Below are 13930 nucleotides of genomic sequence, written 5' to 3'. Positions count from 1 at the left end.
ACAAGAAAAGATACACATTGTTTTCCAAACCTAGTGGATTCACAAACAATGGAGGAAGCTCAAAACAAAGAAATCAAGGACACAAACTGAATAATCAATCACATCATTTGTTCATTCCACAAAACTTCTGGTCAAGCAATAGAGGATCGGTCAAGAATGATGGTGTCGATACTAGTAATTAAATAAATTCTTCCAATCAGCTAGTTTACTTCTGCATAGCAAATAGAAACCTGTCTAAATAGAAACCACACATCATCCATCAGTACTCATCCCATTCCTGCTGCAGCCTCCGGCGAGGTATGGTTCAGTTTGTGTTCAGTTAGTGTTCTGTTTTTACTGTCAGATTATGAACTGCACTACACTCATCCTTTTGCCAGATACAGCATTTAAAGAAATCAGTATATATATTTTATTTGCTTTTACTAATGAAAAGTTTGAGATAGACACTGTCTCCCATCTCTATTGACACTCCACTACTGCAAGTATTTATTATCTGATGTGATGGTTCTTCTATTACCATGAGATTTTAATGCACTGATTACATTTCTTACAACTGCAAGCATGTACAATTCTTGTAGAATTTTTGAAGTGGAAACAGGAACTGAATAGAACCAACTATTTCAACAGATCAGAACAAAAAACATTTCAGGATGGATGCATAAAACAGTGGTATGTTTGTCAACTAGCAATCGAACGTGTAAACTGTCCAGCAAGAATTGAAGCCACAGTAAATGAAGAAACTGGGCACATAACTGTATTTTATCATCATACTCAAGTTGTTCATGCACAGCAACCACAAACCCTTCGTAAGCATGGCTATTTCAACTGAATTTCAACAAAATTTTAGTGTTCCCCCTTCCTTATATGGAAAATAGGAATTATGGTTGTGCATAAATAAGTCTAAGGATTGGGTTTAGAAAGTTGAGAAGATATTGTGACAGAAGTCTACTTACAGTGCATGAGTCATCTAAAGAAAGATGGTAGTTGTCGTCCTCAGAAGAATGTCTTGACACAAAATTTTAGATTGAGTATACCAAAAAAATACTCGTACCAGGTGTTGTTAAACAGCTTCTTTGCACAGAATTTTAGTATAATGCCTTTGAAACATTAAAATAGCAACAAATATTTTGCCTCCTGTAATGTTCTTTAATGAGATTGGACTATTTTTTTGCAGGGTCAATCTGAAGAGTGTGAGTGTGTCACACACACACACACACATATGTATGTATATTGTAGTGTGGCATCTGGTTAATTATGGGATCGAGTCACGCCGGGACGTAGCTCAATTAAATAAACATAAGATTTCAATTTGGGTCACGCTTGACCACCTCTACCCTGAATGGTGTGGACTAAGGACGTTGGGAGCCTTAGTCGGTTTAATGATACTCACCACTTGCGTGATGATTTGGCCCTCGGCTATTGGCATCGGCGACAGTTGGGCAGAGATGGGTGCACTGGAGATGCTGGAGACTGCTGGCCTAGATGTTGACAACGATAGGAGGCGGCAGGAGTTTTGGTGACTTATCGCTGGACCGCTACTACTTCTCCGGACTTGGGCTGGCTTCTTGGCTTCTGGCTCTCTGTAGTCCAGACTGCTGCAATCGTACCGCACGCTTGTTGCGACCTCGTGATGATGTGATCTTGTCAATCAGCATCGATGGTGTCTATTTACCATCTCCAGGTTTATTTTTATACTTGAGAATTCCTTTGAGATGTGTTGGACTTTGCACCTCAAGATATTCACCAGGGGTATCCCTTGATGCTGGTGGAAAGTTATAGTGGAGGTGCAATCACTGCTGGTAAGGGTCGTTGCCTTGCTGACTGTGCAGAGCCGAGTGGAAATTTCTTATTACTAGGCTCTGCATCCGGTAGAAATTGGGGTGAATGAGCATTCAACCAATGAGCTTCAGAGCTATGCTTTAACAAATGGAGATTTCAATTTTTATGCTCCCAATTCCTTCATATCTCTCTCTCTCTGTGTGTGTGTGTGTGCGAGAGAGAGAGAGAGAGAGATATGTATACACGTATGTATAAATGAAACAAGATGAAGAACTCCAAATAAAAAAGATGTGATATTATACCAAATTCATAACATGAAGAACTGTTCCAAAGAGAAAACATTATTGGCATGTTTTACTTTCTTCTCATTACACATTGAGTGTTTGGGAAGGTGTTGAAAACAGAATGTTATAATACGGTGGCGCTTAATTGAACCTAATGACATGGAGAAAAATCCGACATGATGGGAAGAAATTTGTCATATCCTCCATCAGCATTCAAAATACTTCCAGAATCTCCTTTTGGTTTGTAAACAACCGAAATTTCCCATGTTTAAATTTAGTTTATTGCATTCTGTAATAAGTGTAATGGAATGGTGAATGTCAGAATTTTAATTGTGAAATTTTGAAAAATCCTGTCATGATGTGGAAAAAATGGATGCCATTTCTGTGATCTGCACTCAAAATACTATTATACTTTCAGAATCGCATACTGATTTGAAATCATCCAAATTTTTCCCCCAAAATGGAGGGCTGTGAGATTATATAATTTCAGCAGTTTAAAATAAGAAAGTCTAGTTACTGAGTTATGACAACTCATCACATCACATTAAATAACTCCTAAATTGTTCTCATGTAGCATTATAGCACTTTAAAATGTCTTGTGACATTTTATGTGAACTTCTTTCTAGACCCACAGGATGCAAAAGAAGAAGAAGTTTTTGAAAGTTTGCAAGCCTTTTTAAAGTGTTGCAGTTACACCGAAAAATTGGTGGATTATTATTCAATTTGATGTAATCAAGATTCTTGTTGTTTGGGTTAACCTGGAGAGAGAGGAAAATGGCATAGAAATATATACAAATACGGAAAAATAATAATGCTAATTTGACCAGCTCTGTTTATGCCCCTGCTGCCCATTCTTTTCTGTCATGTGCAACAAGAACAAGCCGCTGCAGTGTAGGTATCAGTCAGCAGTCCCACAAAAGACTTACACAGAAGGGTAGGAATCCACAACCCTCCCTCCACACAGTGACATTCATTCCTTTATCAAGAACTCTGGAATCGGCCCACATGATGATAATGGTGGTTTTGAAAATGTCCACGTTCTTACCCAAGAGTTTGCAAGCAAGAATTGGCAATGGATGATTTGTTTCATTTTTCCACATAGCATTGACCACTAGGCAGTTACATGCCTTCGATGTCACATTTGGGTGCAGCACATCAGTTCTGCCTTGGTACTTGTCATCTGCTTTCCAGAAGGGTACAGCATTTCTCGAAAATCTATGTGGAACTTCCTGTGTTGGACCCCCAAGTCACAAAGGTGAATGAACCTTTGAAAATGACATATCTTGACTAAAGAGTTGTTTCTCTTGGCTGCTCGTATAGTCACTCAAGATCATTGGCAACAGTGGAGAAAATTCAAAAGATACTTATCGATACTAACATGGCTCCGTCCTACTGTTTTTATGAATTCTTGTTCAGATTTCTGACCTCCCCGATGGCATTGTCACCTTGTAATCAAGGGGTCCCAGGTTCGATACCCGGTGGAGGCACATAGTGGTTCGGATCCCACTTTAAACTGCAGGTCCAGTCCCAATTAGCCTTAATATGCATAAAGTGGACTTCAAACACCAACTCAATCAAAATTGTTCAGATTTCTGTACAGCAATCGCAACAATGTTTTCACAAGAATAGAGTGGTTTAAGGAGTAAAAAACTCTGGAGATACATTTATTTGAATTTGAACTTAAAATTTTGGGTGCGTCAGCACCTAGGCTATTTTGCACCTGTCACGTTATACGGGGTCCAGCCCTTACCATAACTAAAATAGCATAATTGCAATGTTATTTTACTAAACTATTAAAATATTCTGACTTGTTAAAAGCTAAGATATGAGAAAATACCATGTAATTCAAGTGGTGACATTTTATGATAAATACTACTCCCTCTGTCCCATAATTATAGTCCGGTATGCCAAAATGGTAGTACAGGAATGACAGCCGAAGAGGCAGATGGAAAGCACAATTTGTACTGATCCTTGAGTAGTAAAGTTGTATGACTCATTCCCTTGTTTCATGTTCTTCTGCCTACATCAATGTCGCAGTTTGAATATCGGGCAATTATTATGAGACAACAAACAAAGTTGTACTGGACAATAATTATGGGACAGAGGGAGTAATATTTTTTTGTGACTTGCAAACTGTAAGTTATAGCAATTACTGCCATGTCGAACAAAGTAAGGAAAGAACATTTGACTGTCCAAGGATAAAAATTTGTGATGAGAACATGTGTAAAATTCAAGATTTTCACCATGTTCACAAATTTTGCAAGTTTACCCTTCCCGAAACTGGTCCAGAAATGGCAAATTTTATCAGTTCCGTATGATAGGATTTCCCTCCCCAATCATGTTTTGGGAAACTTACAATATTTGTGAACTGTAGGAGCTGGAGTCATTGGCTGTGAGTATGCGACTATTTTCACAACAATTGGCACACATGTCTATTTGATTAACGATAAAGAGAAAATCCTCCCCCATCTTGACGAAGAGATCTCACGGTGAAAATCTTGAATTCTACACACTATCCCCCTCCCTCTTAAGTGATTGTTTTTGCACTTCTGAAATAAAAAGCCATTAATTTCAAAAAATTTAGACACTTTTAGCAGAAAAAATACCAAGAAATAACCATTTCCCAACACAATCCTTTGGAATTTCTTAATTTCTCGGGATCTCGAAAAGTCGAAAATCATTTCCCCAAGTTGGCAATTCTCATGCTGTCATTTTGAATTACTTTTCTTTTATACAGTAACCTTTGATGCATAAAAACATTGATCATTGGTGCCACGATGGAGAGCAGATTAAGTGCACTCTGCTTGATATCAATGCATCATGAAAAATTTCAAAATGATAAAGAATTGTTCATCATCAAAGTGATAGATATTTATGTAAAGGAAACAAGGCGAATCCGAATTCTATTTAAATAGTGGACTCAAGTCAGAATTTGTCAACAGCGCCAAGATATTTTCACTCAATTTCAATTTTATAATTTGTAAAAAATTAATAACAAGGTAACAACTTCTGTAACTGAGGGTCAAGATATGAAATCTTACTTTGAGTCTCCCTGAGAAAAAATCCTGCGGACACCTTTGTACCACATTACAATTGTTAAGTTTGGATTGAACTCCATCCCTTATCACAAACCTCTATTTTACTTCTTTTGTATTGACCTGTGTTATCTCCCATGGCTCAATACTGTTGTCTTCATTACATTTAGCCATTGCATCATTCACCATAACATGTTTTTCCTTGTTCTTTGTTGTCTGACAAAAATTGTTTGCAAAGAACCACTATTGAATTTTCTGGGTGCCTTTGGATAATTCTATTGCTGTGTTGTTCCTAAACAGTATTCATTATTTGTTTAGTTGACTCTGTGGCAGCGGGTGACCACAGTGTGCTAAGATGGCAGGTGTCCCAGGTTTCGAATCCCAGTCTGGACATGGGTATTCTTTATGACTGTCTCTTCACCATATCATCACTCATTCTCATCATCATGAATAGACGAAAGTGACAGAAAAGTGATACTAAACAAAAATACATTTGTTTTTTTGTTTAAACATTTATTTTTTTGTTTAAGTGATCTTGCAGGATGGCAACTTTAGGACCATGGTAATATTCAAGTATAATTCCCACTTTTAAAGGCGAATTTTCCAAAAATTCAAGGGTACATGCAGATAGATGTTCTCTCTATTTCAATCCTACATATTAGTACCGTCTCTCACCACCCACACACAGATATAGTAACAATATAAAGGGTCTGAGTCATTCCAAAAATCCAAAAATTCTAATTCAATTAAATGGTGTACATACTTCAAAAAATATTTAATTTATGGTGCAGAGTTTACATTTGCCATTTAACATACTAAGACTCGAAATGCATCTACAAACATAAATCACAAATGTTACGGCATATACTAATCTATGAAAGATTGTTAATTGCATAAAAATTTCAAACTCAATTTAACATCAACTTCAAGATATTTTAGCTTGCAATAATCTTCCATCTGTCGGATAGATTGTTCTGCAAAGGATACTAACAAAGTAAACGGATTGAGAGAATTCTGTTCTATTTTCCACGCAGCTTTCTTTTCCTTCTTTGATAAAATGAAGCTGAACTGTGAAAAACGTGCCTCAGTGAATTTATAGACCTGTATAAATTCAGTGGAATTTTGATTCACAAAAGTTGCTATTTTCACGTGCACAGAGAAAAATCCATGCAGAATTAGAATTGGAAATTGTCGGGAAAAAATGGCTTTCTGCGGATTTTTTCACAAAAGTGTGTCAAATCAATGAAAATACAGAAGTTGGCAGTATTTTTCCTGTTTCATTGTTTTCGTTTAGCTCCCTACTGTAAAGCGGACACTCATTTCATAATATAAAATGCAATTTACAATACGAAATTCGTAGCTAGACATAAACATTGTTGAAACGGTTCCTACCGAGTGTTATCTTCATATTTTGGTTGGCTTATTAAATAAATCTATGTAGTATAAACATATTCATGTAATTAGAGTAGTTTTGTATGTTGTTTTTTTTTTAATTTAACCTAATAGTATGATCAGTAAGATACTATTTACGATGTTTGAATTTGAAAAAAGAAAATACTGCTCTACCTTTAGAAAGTCTAGTATCAAATCTCTTTATATTAAATTTTGTGTTCAGTAAAATATGTATATTTGTATTCTGGCTTTCCAGTACATCATGCATAATTTGGATAAATGGCTGCTAACCCTGGTCACAGAGAAACTAGTGGTGTATTTTCGCTGCTTGTTGCAAAATTCTCAACATTTGTGAGACCTCAGCCCAGTAAATTTATTTCTTACAAGTCGATGCCCTGATGCCAACAATTTCACTGATAAATACATTTCTGATCTTTAAAGTTTATATGGAAATTAATATGCACCCTTAATTAATATTTATATATCAACTCTGGCATAATCATGGTTCAATTGTGTATAGACTTGCTGTCAAGCCCCGAGGTTGAAAAACACTGGCACTAAAACTGAAGCAGAAGCAAATAAGACTGGTCGCAAATGTCAAGCAAAAAAATCCTATTTTAGAACTCTGGACTGGACCTACAGATTGAAATGAGATCCGAAGCACTCTGACCACTGAGGTTCAATCTTCTTGTTACAAGGCAACATTAATAATTTATTCCACTCCAGAGGCCCATTTGTGATTATAAAAGGAAACTTCTATCAAAAAGCCGGCCTTTTTACAACAATAGTACTAGCAATTTGTTCTCTGTGATTTATAGGCTAAATTAAATCTTAATGTCTGATGAAGTAGCTAACAATCTTGTTAAGTTTAGAGAATATTCAGACCAAAGCAACACATGACAGTGGGGGGCCATGACAACTGACATGGGCCCCTTCAGTCTATAAGCAAGCATCCACCATGCATGCACAAGCAAGACCGAGGTGAAATGATGTGCGCCATTGAAGGAGCTTTCAGACTGAAGTCACAGATGACGAGCGACACAGTCTCATTCAGTATAATACAAAACATTCACCGTGCATACCATTGAGAAAACAGTGTAGTCCGAGCAACATGCAAGTGACATGTTTAGGTCATTGTCACACTTTGTTTTAAAAGGTTGAATGGTTTACTGAGAGTCTGCTTCCAAGTGACTGACACATGTCACTTGTTGCTTCGGTCTGAAAGTTCCCTGAGAAATTAGTACAGGCCAAGTAACAAGTGACACTTGCTTCGGGGTCATTGGATGTCAATTCATCCAGGTCATGTCACCCACCGTCCCCGATTTTGATTAAATTCAGTATACTTATACAATTTTTAATGCTGATTACAAAAACGACAATATTTTTTAGATTGGCCTAGGGGTTCAGAAGTTAACGCACTTTCTAAAATCTCCGTGTACGCCACTTGCAGATCCACTTTGAATGACACGCATTAGGTTGTAAATGATAGTATCTTTCCTCAGGTTTGCCGTAGAAACTTCAAGTTTCTTTTCTTTTGTTAAAAATGGTGTAAGCTTTCATTCAAATAAGGTTTCAGATGAATGTATTAATAACCATGTATAGTTCCATGTAATTTTTAGAATAAATTACTTACTTCAATAGCAAATTTCGTGCAATACCCCCCCCCCCCTCTCTTTCAATTTCCCACCAATTTTATATGTGGGTAGCTCGGAGTGTGTGCTAATGCCTGATGGAAGAATTGGGATGGGCGGTTCAGAGACAGGGTGATAAAAAAACCTGAGGGAAAATACCATAATTTATAACCTATTGTGTGTTATTCAAGGTGGAGCTGCAAGTGACGTACACAGAGATTTTAAAGAGCACGCCAAGTTACATGCTTGGTCACATGACAAGTGGAGTTGTTGTTCATTTGTTTGAAATTGCAGAGGTAGAAAGCCAGCAAGTTGTTTGTTGCAGTTCTTCAAATGTGTGGAAATGTATGTATAAGAACATTTGCTATGTGATTTCTGTGGTGAAACACAAGTGTTTAAAATGTGGAAAAGCAACGTGTTCTCGGTTATATCTACTGATCGTATTTGGCACTGAAGTCGAAGTGCAGTTTGAAAGATTTACACTTCCAGTCAACGCCTTCAAGACCACACTGCAAGATCATTCTCGAAGTATACTCGCTTCAAGTACGGTCTTGCATCTTTTGGACACGGCCTGATACTCTCTTTGAATATTCCATAATTCATGTATTAATGTTAAATTTCAAGGGTACATATTAATTAATGTATAAAGTTGAAAAAAAATAGGATGATATTTGCGAGAAAAATTGTTGGGATCGGAGCATCAACTTTGAAAATACGAATTTACTGGGCTGTGGGCTTACAAATGTAGAGAACCACTGTTGTTCAGAGCATCCATTTTCTTGTTCACCTTCGACGCTTCATCATTTACAAATGATTTTCCTATGAGATCATGGCACATGGCAATGAAGGAGATTTCGAATCAACATTTTTAAAACTTTGTTTACAATACATGTTTATAAACCTTTACTGTACACTAATGCCTTGCAATAACAAGTTAGTATTATGTCACTCATTAAGGAGAAGTCTGATTAGATAGTGTGTCTAACTTGACTTGGATATCACCCTTTTTGTGCTACATTTTCCAGTGATTCTTCCATTTCTAGTAGATTCAGCCACATGTGATAGATATTGAAATAATTTAATGTGTGTCTATTCAGCCGACATCAGTGTTACTATTAATACCATGATCCTGGGTGGATTACAGTTGTAACTTTATGCACACAAAATATGCCTGTTATGGCATGCAAGACCTTTTAACACATATTTTGATTTTGTATTTGCTAAACAAGCTGTGATTGATCAATAGTTCCAAAGTTATTGAACCTTGCAGTTAGCTACAATACTTATTGGTCAAATATGGGTCACAATTTTTGTTGTGCACCACCTTCTTCCACAGGCTATAGCTTTAGAACTATTTCTCAGAGAAACCTAATATTTGTATAGAACCTTTCCATACATAACTGGACCATCATCCAAATCCAAGACTTTCTGAAATTGGTCTGACAAGGAATGACCCATATAATTTCTTTACTGATATTTAAAAGTAGTTGCGGTAGCTCAGTCATTAAGGCGTCTGACTACCATGTGAGAGACCCGGGTTCGATCACCGGCGGGGGAGAACCAGGAATTTTTCCACCTGTTCAAGCAGCTCCGATGCCCACCCAGCGTCGTATAAAGTGGGTACCTAGAGAAAACTCGGGGGGGGGGGGGGGTAAAGGCAGCCAGGGGCATGGTGCTGATCACATCACCCCCACCTTCGGCTGTGATCAAGATATTGTGGGGACCTAACCTCACACCCCCTATTCGCCATCATGGCTTGGTGCATAACACAGGGGAGCACTTTACTTTACTGATATTTAAAAACTGTTTAAGCTATGTATATGATGCATCATATCTGGTTGAAAATATATGTAACTTTTTGAATTTGGTATTGCCTAGCCTTTTTATATAAATAAAGTTTACTATAAGTTGTCTTACTTCTGTGTACATGGACATCTCCAGGATCTTTTCGACGGGGTTGGGCAGGAATATTTTTACCCCTCAAAAAACACTATTTCAGTCTGAAATTATCATGTTTCTTCAATGAATTTATAATAAATAACATGAATTATGGTGACTGAAATGAAATTATGTGTGAAATATGTAGTTTTTAGGTGGACAGTCATTTTCCTTGGCTCCTTTCGGATGTCCATATCTGTGTATGTAAATTACAGTGGCACATTCTCCAATTACCACGTTTACATACATTACAACTTTTTTCATATTGTATTTCATTTAAAGTATGGTTTATTGCTCATTATATATTCTGCAAGCTACGAAAACAAGCTTCTAAACCAGAATTTAAGTAAATTATTTAAAAAACTTGAAAACTGGTCTCCATCACACCCTTCTGATGACCAGGTTTCCTCCCAGATTGTAGGTACGGGAGACGAAAAGAAAGTAGGACGAGTGGTTATTTAAAAACATGAGGCTTCAGGGTGCTTGGCAGAGGCAGTGTTGTTATGTGAAGGGAAACCTATGTCCAATTGTAGGTAAAGAGGTAATTTTATGAAAAATTAAAAAAAGCAGAAAATTTGAAGTTGTTGGATTTCCATTTTCTTTTATTTACTAGCATGCCTTCATTAGTGTTTTCTTCTATTACATATATTACATCTATTACATAGGCCTATATCTGGTACACCAGATCAAATTTTCAGAAACCTGTGCGTTACTGTATAAAAAGCAGGGTACCAGTTAGATATAGTGAAAACACATTTAACTCGTTTATTTCCGAATTATTTACATTTGTACTTACCTTATATGCATAGCGGAACATTTTTCAACTTGGGATTATGTTTTTTTCACTGAAAAAAGAGTAATTTTTCACATTACAAGTATTTATTGGTCGTTGCTAATTCGCTTTCGTGACACACAATATGGCGGGCAAATCTTGACTCACGTTGTCTATCGTCAGCTGATATGCAGTGTTTCCAAACTTATGAACCGAAAAATGCTGCACAAACTATTCACAAAAGGTTTTTAAGTGAAAATTGATCCACAAACCATTCAAGGAAGGTTAGGTTCAGTTAGGTTAGGCAAACATAGAAAATTAAATTGGGGGAAAAAACCGCTCACACATCATCTTGTAAAACTACCGTGTGGTTGCTACACTAACACTTATTAACCGAAAAATGATGGTTTTTAGGCTAACATTGATCCACAAACCATTCACAGAAGGTTAGGTTAGGCAAAAATAGAAAATTAAATTGGTAAAAAAAAAACTCGCTCATATGTCATCTAAAACGACTGCGTGGTTGCTACACTGACAGGGGGTTACATATTCGAATGCACGGAACATTTGATTCACGTAGTCGACGGTAATGGTGGCACGAGCTATCGTGCAACAGAGATACATTAATGTCGAAAATGACATTATTTACCGGCCGAAAAAGTTGCACGAATCGAAAGAACACTATTCGCAGCTTCCAAAAGTCCACAGGAACTCAATTCCACAAGTACTTTCCCATCATTTCTCCTGTAAATTTGAAGAATTCTGTTTTCACTATATATAACTGTTACCAAACGCAGAATTTATACTAGCATTAACATGAACTCATTTCCTAAAGTATATATTTTGGTCCTTTTCATCATGGACATAATGGCATATTAACTTTGTGTTCTGTAATTTATGATCAAATTCTAAACAGGGTCATTCCATGTGAAAATGGTAAAAGAACTAAACCTGACCCACCTAACAACGAAAGTATGAGTGCAAAATGTGCAATTTTTTCAACACCTTTAAATTGCAGTATTTTGGCAATCATGGCACCTGTAGAAGGGTATTGAACAAAATCTTCAAACATTTTGATACACGAATGACTGGTGTCAAGCATATGGGGCCGTTTACCCACCATACCCCTCCAGAATTACATTGAAATTTATATTAATCAACAGTTTTTGATGTTTTGCGTAATATAATATTAGTTGCAGCGTGTGGAAAACACAAATGACTGAGATATTCGATCATAAAGTATGACCAGCAAAAGCAAAAACCTGCCATTTTGGAGTGCTTCCGCCAATTTTTTATTATTGAAACCCTTTGTATGCCAACTCAAATAGCAAAAGAACAAGTCGATAATAACTATTGGTACCAAACCTAACTTAACTATGTAAAATTATACTTGCTGTTGTAGAATGTCGTTTTGGGTGCTAGATTCAATTGCACGAAGCTTTCAGGCTCTTATTGGTACATTATAGCACATTTTCGCGAGCTAAAATCAACTGAAAACGTTCACAAACAACAAAATATTCATATACCATGCAAAACCTTTCACATTCTATAGGGGGTGTACACAGGGTCATGGGTACCAAAATCCACAGTGTGTGTTAACAGACGTAAATCGGAATCGAACCATGTAAAAATTACGTACGTAGCATGATGAAATCGCAATAAAACAAAAGGAACTTGGGCCCCAAAATCACTATAAATTGGGCATTTATGAAAAAATGTGGGGGTTGTACGGATATATCACTACCTCACATAACACACTCATATCAACATGTTTCAAGAAGCTTGCACTAAAATATCATTAACTATTTAACGTAAAAAAACACAGTGCATTAATTACAACCCCTCACAGAAGAGGTTTATTCGGAAATATTACTCTGGCTAGGTCTAACATTGCATTTAGAGGGGTGTAGGAGTAAATTTACAGCCAAAGTGACTGTAAATTGGGCATTTGTGAAAAAATGTGGGGTTTGTGCTGATAAATCACTGCCTCGCAGTACATACCCATATCAACATGTTGCATATTGCTGGAATCTTGCACTAAACGATCATTACGCGAATGCTAAGGTTTCTCTTACAGACATTTCTTTCCTCACAGCTCCTCTTGCAGTTTTCAGTATCATAATTTTATACTCTAGTTACTGCATTATTGATTCAACTGTCTTGTCTACTCACTTTCGGGAGTTTGTATCTTGCAGTTTTCAATATAATTTTATACTCCAGTTATTGCATTATTATCATTATTGATTCAACTGTCTACTAACTTTCGGGAGTTTGTAAAAGGATTTCACCTGAAAATGATATCAATCGACAAATTATTCACACTCTTCTTTATAATTAACATATATTCAATTGATATACAGAATAGGACAACAACAAACAACACGCTTCGGTATCTGATCTTCATTTGTTTACATGACGATTGCGTGAGGCCCCTTAATCAGGATTTCATCATCACTTCCGGTGCTAGTCCTGTCCTATGTGGAAAAAGAAATTTCGCATCCTGGCCAAACTTCCAGCGATGGAGGCAGAGACTACAGCGCCTTGAATAACGTAGTGTGGAAAACGACCCAAGAAACTGGTTCCCCGAGACGATGACAAGTAGATGGCAGTGCGATCGACACAGCGGCTAATTTTGTTATGAAAGTAATGCGGCTTAGTTAGTTTTTGGAATATATTGTGTAGATTTGTTTCTCTAGAAAGGCGGTAAGTGAATTGATGGAAACAGTTATATTTGTGGAGTGATTTGCAGTCACGAAATGGCATTAATTTACACAGAAAAGTAACACAAATACGTTTTATGTGCAACGCAACACGAGCATCAACATATCGCATGTGAGGCTGGACGTCAAACGTTGGATTGTGTACACAAGTTTATTTTTGTATACTAATAAAATTGAAATAGTGTCATGAAGGAGAAAAAATGTTTCGTGGCGTACATATTATGAAGTAATTTTCCCGAAATGCAGATATTCGAAAGAATTTAATTTCATATTCCATGGAGTTCAAATAGCCGATTAGGCTGTACCTTGTCATCTCTATCAACAAATTGCTTTACATTCGTGTCGATTGGTAAGTAGAACTTTGGTGTTAAGGACTGTG

The sequence above is a fragment of the Lepisma saccharinum genome, chromosome 7 (genome assembly GCF_977018435.1).
Source record: "Lepisma saccharinum chromosome 7, izLepSacc3.1, whole genome shotgun sequence".
NCBI lineage: Eukaryota > Metazoa > Arthropoda > Insecta > Zygentoma > Lepismatidae > Lepisma > Lepisma saccharinum.
The sequence above is the reverse complement of the archived record's forward strand: the minus strand, read 5'-3'. Positions refer to the sequence as shown.